Below are 10,387 nucleotides of genomic sequence, written 5' to 3'. Positions count from 1 at the left end.
CTATCGTCTTCTGCAATCATTTAAAATAAAGTTAGAATTAGGACAGCAGTGAAACAGTGATTTTAATATGCATTCTTAATTTACGACTTCTGATAAAAGATTCTAAAGTTCATCATTGATGTTAAAGTAGTATACGAAGTGTATTTTAATCTTCATATTAGAGTAATTTTATACAATTATCTATAAGGAAAATACGTGAACTGTTTATGTTATTATGAAAATGTTAATTTTTATTTTCAACAAGTTCTTTTTACCATGTAAATAAAGTGTTTAAAAGCGCTTAAAATTGCATTTAACAGTTAACATAGAAAACGAATGACTTGATTTTTTACTTGATTTGCAACAAAGAGTCAAGAAAATCAATATTGAAATTAATGAATGACTGCACACTTTATTAAAAGTAAATCAAGTAGGCAAGGATAGGCAAGGATTTGATTAATGAATAAAACAAACTAATAGTTGGCATTAAATTTCAAAAATATCAACGGTATATTTGCGATTGAAAAAGACAAATTTAAGTATTGTCAAAGGAGTAATACACTCAATAATAAATCGAAATCGCTAACAGCAAAAGCATTAGCACCATACTCATGCGTGGTCTGTATTAATATAAAGCAATGTATAATTTTCAATAAATAAATAAATAATCATCTATTTTACAAGCGGTTTAATAATTAAAAAAATTATGTTATTTACCTTACAAACAACCATTACAAATTCTTCCTAAATAAAGTTAATTTAAAGATGTGAATTGCCACGAGATTTTCCGTTAAATAGCCTCTATGGTTAAGCAACTAAATCGGTAATACATTTCGCATTCAAGCAAATAAGATACATCGCCTTATTTCTCGCACATCCGATTCGTCATTCAATGTCCCGACACGTTTACTATCCCAGTATTAAAGGTAGGGTTTAAAGTCCTTAATTATTTAAGATTATTGTATAGTAATAAACATTCGATTTGTAGGTGATGAAAACCTCTGGAAGAATCAGTACATAAAACTATATTACATTTTCGCACTTATCTACTCAATTGAAACCATCTTATGTAAAATTGTTTATAACACAATATAACAATTTCACAAAACGCGTCAGATTAATAGTATATTTCACTGTCATTTAACACTCACATGTTTTACATATGGAAAGCCTTCGGGAACCCTCGCTAAAATACATATACTTATATAGTAACTATCGGAATTTTCATTTTTCGCGGAACTTTCACTTTCCGCGAAAAACCAATACCAACATCGCCAAAAAAGATTACATAAAAATCGAAATCTAAAAAGCGCGGAACTTTCATATATTTTCCGTCGGAATAATTATCTTTCAACCATGTAGAAAAAGCGGGCTCAATTAATCGCGCGCAACCTACTCTGTACACAAAGTAGTGTATAAAATCGCGCGGAGATTGTAGAATGCTATTTTAAGAAGTCTATATAAGAGTGAAAATCCAGTAAATACCAGATCCAAAATACGCGGAACACAAATAACGTCCGCGAAAATTGAGCATTGAATTACTGTACAAAAGGCGGGTTGCTAGGTGTTAGAATCCCGAGTTACCCGATTGAATTTGATTGGATCCGATACTGAGAAATAACTAATCAGAAACTGTGTTACAAATGCAACACAATAAGTGCGTTAAGTAAGTGTAACGTTTCACGATGGCGGAGCAAATTACATTGTTATCGTTTACTGGATGGATTCGCAGATACTTCGGAAATAGATCAGATTGGGATCAATAGCTTTATTGCATACGATCATTTACATGTATTACCAGGTTTGTATTTGTACTTTTTTAATATTGTGTAAAACTATCCGATATTATGCATAATAATGACCATCGGCCTTGTTTAGTTGTTAAGGATAACTGTTATTGTAATCTCAATTTTCACGATGATAGGGCGAATACTACAACTGTTCCGCTCACCGTCGAAATTTTATACTTCTGACAAGAGCACCGTATCCTTTTGTCAAAAACATGGCCGCAAACGTTTTGGCGAGTCCAGAAATGAAAGAAAAAAACGAGAAAGAAGGTAAGTTGATAATAAAAAATTCCATCGAACGAAGTTTATACTTTACATCTAATGGCCGTTTACCGCATCAAAATTGAGTCGCTATTAACTGCACAATAGTGAAAACAATTTGAGCATGTCGTGAAAGAAGTGACTTTCATGACCCGATAAATCGTGTTTTGCAGATTTTAAACATTTTAAATTAAAGATTGTTTTTGTTAAACGGTATTTTATGGTAGAAGAATCAATTTACAACACATTATGGCATGCTTTATTGAATATAACTGTGATTTTTACATTTACTCGTGTTAGCAAGAATGCACCGCTCAACACTGACATTATAGAAATATGAACACCGCTCAACAATGTCCGTAAAAGCACCACATCTTTATGATTTTTTGGCACCGCTTTATTCTGATATTTTTTCTTTCAGAGGGACAAGACGTTCAAATGTATGTTTGAACAAACCAAACAACAAGAAAATGTCAAATAATGGCTTCATAATTTGAATTACGATGGTAAACAAGTGTACAAACGGTTTCCAAGCAATATTACAATGTACTTTGAAAATATTTGGTTTTCAATTTAATTGTTTTTTTAATACTTGACGGAAATAACTATGTATGCTTCGAACCCTTTACATCTCGTTAAAACGGACCGCGCCGTCTTATCTATGGAGACGTGCACTCACAAGCTTCTATATAGACAGTCTCAAAAAAGTTGTTTTTTATAATTGTTAACCCCTTTGTTTCTGATATAAGTAGTCGAGAGCATCTTTGGTATATATCTTTGGTTTTGGCCACAAACACCAAAATCATATTTCAGTAAATGTAACCAATGCAGCATCACACTGTACACTCTATAATAACTAAACTTCGGTTAGTTTTACACCAACATTTGCTTATACTTTTCCAAAATCGTAGCTGGACATCTTTTTTTACGGATTATGAATCTGAAATCAATAAATAATAATTATCAATAATGATTGTATTTTACCACAACGATATAGATAACATGTAACATGAGACTTAAACATGTTCCCTTCACGTACTGGAAAGCAAGACAATCGATCCCGGTGAAACTTTTTTGGTGCAAGCATGCCATCATTTTCAAGATCAATTCTGGGACATGTGACTTTGATAAATGGAAGATTATGGTAAATAAATTTAGCTCACGATGGCTTGTTTTAGCTTATCATTTAAAACCATATGCAGAAGTTAGCGATGCCACGAATTTCGGTTACACAGAATATAAATACGGTAAAAAAATCCTGGGTACGGCCCTGATCAGTGTTGCGCGGTGCATCGATATTTATGTAAGTGATGCATGCTTTCACCAAAAAATTAGGCCTTTAACAGATATTGAAACAAGCTGCTTCGTATGGCATGTTCTTTTTATATATACAATATTTTAAGTCTTTCACATCAGGTCTGACGCATCGACTATCATCTGATTATGACATTTTTCTCACAAGTACGAATTGTGTCGAGCGCGACACGACCTTTTGTAAACACTATTTCAAAGTCATGTTAAATATTTCACGACTGGTAAACTTTTAAATAGACGACATATTGGTTTAGAAACTTGATGGATTGCTTCGCAAGTGGCAATCATTTTGCAGTGTCTTATAATAAACCAATTTGTCACCCACTTACCGGATATTTCTTCGTCCGCCATGTTTCTTTTCGTCAGAAGGATACGGTGCTCTTGTCAGAAGTATAAAATTTTGACGGTGAGCGGAATAGTTGTGGTAATCGCCTTATCACCGTGATTTTTGTGTTCAACCTATTTATTAGAATAAGGTATTGTTTCGAATCCGTTTTTAGTTTCGTTATAGCTGACGTAGATTAAAGCATTTCGTCATAAGTTAATAAATAAAATTATTACTTTATTTATGTTTTTATATATTTATATTTTATTTATAGGTAGGTGTGTGTTGCCAGTAATGGTTGAAAATATGCCAAACAAATTGTGACACTCTATACAAAAGAGTTCAGGTCTCCATTGCGACTTCAAAGGTCAACATATCACTGAAGTCAGGTTTGTCAGCTATTGGTTTGTATTATTCTTATCCACATTGCAGCAAGAATAATTGGATAACTTAACTATTCAATAGCTAGTACATGTAATTTACATTAATCATATTTCTAAATCATGCACTAAATGCGGCAAATTCTCCACTTGAAAGTGCTGAATGTTGGAAGTTTTTGTATTTTACTCCCAAACTTCCTTTAAGAAAGTGCTGTAGAGTGATGGAAAATCTACTTCTTTAAAGTATTTATAAGTGAATAGACTCTTTTCACAATAAGCCAATAGCGCGTAGTCAAATGACTCGCAGAATTCCAGAATGAGGCTTAATGTGTAGAGATTTCTTATAGTGCATCTCAATGTCCCTCTGCTTTTGGTCATTCGGCGACTTAATGATATTGTCCACACAAGTTGACTTCCTCAGAAATAGCCGTTAGTATACACTTTCCATTTTAAGTGCCAATATATGAAATACATTTTCTTGATTAAAGTACTTGTTTGTATTCAATTTGTTGCACAAATTCTGACACTCTGACACTCCAGGTATGGCTTTCAATACTTAATGTGTGTAAATTGACAGTCCAAACCTTATTGGATTATCTGACACTCTTTGTTTGCGCATTATTACGGCGATCAATCAATCATTTTGTTTATTGATATATCTTGCGTTTAAATGCCCCTGTATTCAGCACAAACACATAACCTCATTATGATCAGATACTGTGCAGACAAATACTAAATAACAACGTGATGTCATAAACCTACGGTGGCATAGAGGTGATATTCACTTCTCTTTTTTTTAAACATAGCTAACTCGTGGCCACGAGATAGAAAAAAGAGGAGAGCAATTTAAAAAAAAGAGAAGTGAATGTCACCTCTATGCCACCGTATAAACCACAGGTTGCAGATATCTGGTCATTAAACAAAATTAATGATACCTCCAAGTAACCATGCCTTCTCGTGGTTGTAGCATTGTGAAGTCATTTCTTGGAATAATTTAACGCCAAATACTCAATTGTTGCTTTTATTGCACATAAAAGATATTGTCAACATTGAAAGTCATTTGTCCAAACATATTGTTAGAAACTAAATACTGTATAGATATTACTATTATTAGCCAGTTTTATCATAATTATAAAGTGCTTTATATCTATACATGTTAAATATTTCAAGAGACGTTTGCATATCGGCAAACCGTGAAAACAGCACTCGATACTCTTAAGCTGTTTTAATTGCATTCAAATTCATTTTGAATGTATGTTAAATACTAACCGTGTGGCTAATGTCATCAAAATTGATCCCTCTTTCGCCCTTCAAAGGTTTTGTGTTAATGTTACATGTAAACAACCGCCATCATGATGACTGCATGAATGCTGGATAAGACGCGAGTTTTGATTGGTTCTTTCTAGGTGTCGGAACCAATCAAATTTTATCGCGTAACCACATAGCAACCCGAATTTAGTGCATGTAGGTCAATGCTAATGCAAAATCGCACGGAATAATGAATCTTCCGCGCGATTTTTCATTTGCAACTCGCCTTTTACATAGCAGTCCGACGTTTGTACAGTAGTTCAATGTTAAATTATTCCGACGGAAGATACGAAAGTTCCGCGCGATTTTTGCACAGTTCGCGAAGATGTGAATCCAACGAACGTTCCGCGTGATTTTTGAACCCGCTTTTTCTACGATGATTTCTACAGTTATGCGATAATATGGATTCCCGAGATTCCTACGTGTTTGAAAGTTCCGCGGGAAATGAAAATCACGATAGTTACTATATAATTATATGTATTTTAGCGGGGGTCCCCGAAGGCTTTCCATAGTTACACATATAATATTATAACAGAATCACCAGTTCTTAAAATGTATTATGCCAACAAGAATGAATATTTAAAAAATTGTCTTAATCCCAATAGTATGGTTCAATGAATATGAATTCAATTCATGAATGATAATTTTATTTCTTTATACTGCATTGTAATGAAGCATAGTCAACAATTATTCACATTTGAGGTAAATAGCATCAAACCAATATTCTAATATACATATTTGTTTTTCAATAGCTTGCATCTAAATATTCTATCTAATCTTGAGTATATTCATATACGATATTTTTAAATATATAATAGATGACTACGTTTAAGATGTAAAATTAAACACATGACTAAGAACACGTCTATTTTAAATCTTGTTTTAATTTTCAATCTGAAAATCAAGCGCTTTCATTGAATCTTTCTTTTTCCATACAAAGATGGTCTAGTTGAGTTGACTAATCAAACGTTGAGCTTAGTAGTTTCTTTATTTTATGTTGTTCATCGAATTAAACCAATGCCGAATTGAAGAAAATTTACGTGAAGTTTACGATAATAAGTCCAAACGACGATTCATAACTTGATTAAATATCGCAAAAATGTTTTGACAATTATCACTTTATTGTGACTGTTGTGTTTTAAGTTTGAGTTCAACTATTAAATAAAAAATAATTCATAACCACGAGAGTTTCTGAAATTGCCTTCAAAAGTGTCCCCTCTTTTAGCCCGATTTAAACCTAAATGTTTACGGGTCGAAATCGTTTGAGGGTTTGCCATATTTGCTGATTCTGCCAATAAACTGAAACTAATTGTCGAGTTTTGAAATTTAGTAGCGAGGTTCGCGCTCCGTTAGGCTTATAAGTACACGACATTAACGCCTAATGTAATAAGAGCAAATAGTAAAAATGATATTTAGTATTTGTACGCTTAATAAAAGCGAAAACAATAATGGTTATTCAAATAGATAATTAAATAGCTTACCGTTTAGTTTTAGAGAAATTGGACCCAAATATTTATGACTAAAATAATTGAAAGATAACTGATTTCGAGTTTAGTAATATTAATATGCCCTGCGTATAGGTACATTAAAGTATCTACCATTTGTTTATATTATGAATTTAACTTAACTTACCCATTGCTGTACAACTCATGTGTTGAATATTTAAGCAGCCATGATTTAATTTGCATGTGAACTTGTTAATTTCACAGAACAGCATACAAACAAAAGACATAGCCGTTTAAAAACATTCCAAACATTGAATGTAAATTCCACTTTCGCTGTTGTTGTTGTTGTTCTTTCTGTGTTTTAACTTCGATTTCATGTAACGATGTCTTAGTGTGTGCACATTGTAAGCTTCTTTTAACGTTTAGTGACTATACCTTTACATCTTCGCTGCATGCTTATTTTAATATGCATACATTTAGTACATTTTTATCAGTGCCCCAGATAAGCTGCGTATCTGCGTCTTTCACCCTATTAAAATGTTTTAAAACGCAAATAAATACAATAGCATGCGTATTGAAAACGCAACCAATTTGACTTTTACGCAAATTCGTCAAATTTGATGCGCACGATGCAATAGCTTCGATCGAAAATGCTTTGCTCGTTTTCGGAATTTTCTCTTAACTTTGGAATTATTATCATAACACGGCGACGCTTTCACTCAGCAAGCGCACGGATAACGGAGCAGTCAAACGCTCTGCGGACTAGATTTCACAGTTAAATAAAGCGTGTGACCAAATAATTGATGAAGACATGCGTTCTCAATCTGACATAATTCGTCGCTCATTTTGCATGTATTTGTAAAGCGTCTTTACTTTCAGTTTCTATTAGGATGCGAAATCAAAATGTTTAAGAGAGGTTGAAAGACGTGCGCGCCAAAATATCAGTCAATTGCAAACTTTTTCGAACCAAGAAAGCAAGAGCCAATAAGTGCAGAATTATTCGTGTTATCGATTTTTTTAAGTTAAAAGTTTACATTAAGGACAGTTTCAAGGATTAAAGATGTTATGAAACTTCAGTTTATTAAAGCTAATTATGATAGTTTACAGTTTTATTGAATCAATACAGGTGTGCAGCTTCAACAAAAGTAAAGCAGCAATGATTTTATGGTATGCATTTTTATAAATCATTTCACCCTATTTCAAGAATGAAATCACCCTATTTTTCAAATTCGATGGGTGAAAACCCTATTTTCCTAATAATTATCTGGGGCATTGTTTTTATTATGTTATTGTCAGATCACTCACACTGATCTAGTCGTAGCCATCTTGTCGCGTTGGATTGTGGTTAAATTTTAGTTATTTCTGGCAGCGATTCAACTAGGCATGAAGAAGGTTATATGATGAAATCTCTGTTTAATACTTGTTAAAAGTGGTGTATCCATCTTTCTAAGCGTCCATAGTTTGTTTTACGTAAATTATTGTTAAAAGTCCAATATGGCGGTGTATTTTTGCGTGATGTCATTTTGAGCGTTCATGACCATTTTTTATGGTCGATCGACGTCACGATGACCAACTTTTTTGGTCACTGACCCACTTTTTGGGTCGATGGCCAAATACTTTTGGGGCAGGTGACCAAGAATTCTTGGTCGGGCCATAAAAACTGGTCATCGACCAACCTTTTGGGGCGGTCGAGTATATAAGGGTCCAGAAACTGTGTCATTCAATTCAGTCAAGCCGTAACATCAAGGGCATAACATCATTTACTAAATATTCCGAAACTTGTAAGAAATACTAAATAATTATATTATACTGAATTCACATAGAAAGAACAACAAGTTAATAGTCTTAAATACCTCAATTAAGTAACTTGCTTCGTAAATATATTTTAATAATTTATCATTCTTTAAAACGTATTCTCTTGTGGTGAATAAGTGTTGGATACTTGCGTGAGAGAGTTGTGTAAAAATATGACTTATTTCTGAGAAGTAATCGTATTGTGTGATGTATTGTTCACTTGAAGAAAGTTGCGCTGTTAATGTTTACGTTGTGGTAGTCGAATTATACCTTCTATGAATTTCGACGTTAAAGAATAAAAGGTTAATGAAGTTTGAAACTGACTTGGTTTCCTCATTTTAATAAATAAGCAATAAAACCACATTAGTAATATTGAAATATTCCTGACAAGAATACGGAATCAAAGACGACGCGCAACAATATTAAACAAAACTATAACAAACAACACATTCACACAGTTGTTGGCACTATGTGACAGGTATGGATCATTTCACTATAACTATGATTGTATGTATCTTTATCTATATAACACATTTCTGAAAATGAAAAACTAAAAACTGACAAAGTTACATAAATTGAGACATGATACAAAGCAGATCTGGTCCGAACAAAAATTAATGCCATGAGTAATTTGATATAAATTTACAAATATTCCTGTCACAATATTTGCACGCGGTCTCGCCATGGATTACCGTAAGTTTATTATTAAAGCCTTTTCCGCATTCCGTCAGGACTAAGTTAGAAATATTAGTTCACATCACGTAGAAACGTTAAATATTAATATTATTTTCATTTGTTCTTAACACCTTTTAATACTGATTGTGACTTCGTGACGGTTGTTTAATGTTACAAACATTACCCATATGATAACTATGTCCGCGTATCAATAAACACATACGCATTTATCTTGACCATCAAGTACAGGTATACAGATACCTGATGGCATTATCATTGCTGCTTAAAGTCACTATCACGCTCACCAATACATACGGCTACTGTATTATGCTATATTAAAACATTCGACAACAAGTAGTACCATACGATGGTTAATTACAATAGGAAGACCCTAAAAACAAGTAACATTGATGTAAAAATGTTATATTACAAGCATTCGGCAAGTTTTAAGCATCTTAATATCTAAATATCGTTCCACGATGTAATCTACTTTCGCTTTCGAGTCAGGATCGGATTCATTCGGGTTGCGTTCATTTGCATAATTTATACAAGCCATTTTCTCATTCGCTAAGTTCCAGTTACCCAGAATTCATTTTGATTTCACAGAATGATTATTCATGAGAGCTACGTCATGCTTCCGACGCTTACCGTATCCAATCTCGTGTTCGCCTGTAAATGTTCGGATATTTCACGGGAGATATAAATGGAATTATTTGTGGCCACAAAAAACTAAAAACGAGCATTTTGTATCTCGTTAAATCCATTCTACCAGACAACATCTTACGTTGAAATTTTGCATTTTGCTAAAAGGAACATTGATTTTTTTTTATGGGTTAGCTTTATTTAACGAAATATGCGATATGTTTGAGCGTGATTGTTACTTTAATGTTAAATCCATCCGCGTTAAAATAGTGAGATATCAATGCGGCACATACATTCAGCTGTAAATCCCAGATGTATTCTATTGGTTGATTTAGGCGTACACAAACCTACCAATAGTATTTCACTGCGTGCCATTAAGATATTTAAATGGAATTGTTTCAGAGAATTGTCATTGTAATGTTCGATACAATCCTAGTCGACTAGTGAGACTCTTGGCACTTTATTTGTTGCAAACAA

Source organism: Dreissena polymorpha, unplaced genomic scaffold (genome assembly GCF_020536995.1).
Source record: "Dreissena polymorpha isolate Duluth1 unplaced genomic scaffold, UMN_Dpol_1.0 chrUn003, whole genome shotgun sequence".
In the NCBI taxonomy this organism is placed as follows: Eukaryota; Metazoa; Mollusca; class Bivalvia; order Myida; family Dreissenidae; genus Dreissena; species Dreissena polymorpha.
Note: the sequence above shows the minus strand (reverse complement) of the source record.